The sequence below is a fragment of the Curcuma longa genome, unplaced genomic scaffold (genome assembly GCF_044706935.1).
Source record: "Curcuma longa cultivar G26 ecotype Majalengka, Jawa Barat unplaced genomic scaffold, ITB_CL_G26_1.1 contig_25893, whole genome shotgun sequence".
Classification (NCBI taxonomy): Eukaryota; Viridiplantae; Streptophyta; class Magnoliopsida; order Zingiberales; family Zingiberaceae; genus Curcuma; species Curcuma longa.
The window spans coordinates 2,854-4,551 of record NW_027432914.1 but is presented as its reverse complement, the minus strand read 5'-3'; the positions used below and the strand labels follow the sequence as shown (position 1 = coordinate 4,551).

The following is a 1,698-nucleotide window of genomic DNA, read 5'->3' as shown; positions in this document are numbered from 1 at the left end:
CAACTCCTTGACTAGTGTTTGAAATGGCTGGCTCCCCAGTATCTGATGGTTTTCCTTCATTTACTGTATCTCTACTGTTCTCGATGTTTACAGGGAGTGGTTCAGAAATTTCTGGGGAATTCACTACCAAATTCGGGTCTCTTCCAACAGCATATCCTTTGTTATTAGCTTCTCTCTGCATATCACAAATGGAATCACCGTAAGAGTAGTTTTCTTGAATTGCAAGATAAAAGCTAGTTGAATTTGAAAATCCTGACAATTTATAAATTCAGTTACTTAACAACACTAACAAAATAAGTTAGCTAATTAATGGAGGGGGACATTTTCTTCTACGAAATTCAAGGGTCAAATATAGGCAGCTCTTCAATAATGAGAGGAACCAACCAGCAGATCAAGGCCTTGTTTGTGAGAGCTAAAAATTAACATATTTGTAAGACTAAGAGAACATTAGGCCAAGGATTATATCTATGTCAGTTGCTAAAGTTTCAAGAAATGACATGATTTTCATCTTAAAAATTCGCATTCTTGGTAATACTATAAATGCTTTAAAATTTTCTTCAATTTTGCATCATAAAAATCCACACTGTCTACTCCATACTTGAATTCTATAATGTTTATTTTATAACTACTTTTGATACTTATACTATGATCCATGGCCAAGTATATTATAACTGAGGCACAAACAAATTGTCAGTGTAACGGATGCAAGGAAATCAACTACAAACCCTTTTTCACAAAGGTATTATCTATTAATGATGTAGAACACAATACCTGAACAAAAAAAAAATCAAAATAATCATAATAAAAATCATACCAGTACATTCCTTCCCCTTGAAGTATGTGATTTCGTCTTCTTTCCGAAGAGAAGTGTCTTGATCCATCTTCCAGGAGATTTCCCCATGGAAAAATCGCAAGCCTCGAAGCCCTGATCTGAACATCACAAACGCCACCGCAAAAACCAAGATCAGTCAGTAATAAACTTCAGTACACCCACTCAAACTCAAGCCCTTCCAAAGTAACCTTCACTCACAAAACAAATACCAATCTGTCCATTTATCCCTAAAAAAAAGATCCAGAGCCGATTCAAAAGACATGCCCAAAAACAGTACAACATGTCAACAAAAAACAAATCTAAGACTATAATAAGTAGTAACAACATTACCAAGGTAAATTCGATGAAGACAAAACTAAATAAAATAAAATAAATAAACATGAGCTGAAAACACTCTCGATGTCGGAAGTATAATGTCCCGCTGACAAGATAAAAGGGAAACGAGAGCAGATCCCGTCAAAATATCTATAAAAAAAATACCAAAAACAAAACAAAACGCAAACAGATCAGAGGAAGATTGATGATATAGTCGGATCTGTTGAAGGACTCACCAGTGATACCTTCTGCGTAGAATGTAGAAGGACCTGCAGACACCGCTGCAGCTCCCTCAGCACCGCCTCTCCGCCTCCTCACTGACCTCCCTCTCTATCCTTGAGATGGGTGAAGAAGCAGAAGCGTAAAAGATAACACTGAAAAGTAAAAGGACAAATCAATCCTCGATTTTTTTTAAAAAATATATCCAAATTCCAAATAAATAATAAATTTGCCGCTAAGAAAAAGAAAAAGGAAAGCGCACCAAAGCGACGGAGAAAGCAAGCAACTCCAATCCAAAACACAAAACAGCCATTTACAAACGTGTCAACAAC

General features: G+C 36.1%; 1 long non-coding RNA gene across 1 annotated transcript; it reads right to left on the bottom strand.

Moving 5' to 3' along the window:
• Positions 1-6: 6 nt before the first annotated feature.
• On the bottom strand, positions 7-1,487 carry LOC141818750 (uncharacterized). Its single transcript, XR_012600994.1, has 3 exons — positions 1,384-1,487; positions 815-930; positions 7-175 (listed from the first exon to the last, which is right to left on the bottom strand). It is a non-coding gene; the product is annotated as an uncharacterized LOC141818750 (long non-coding RNA).
• Positions 1,488-1,698: the final 211 nt, after the last annotated feature.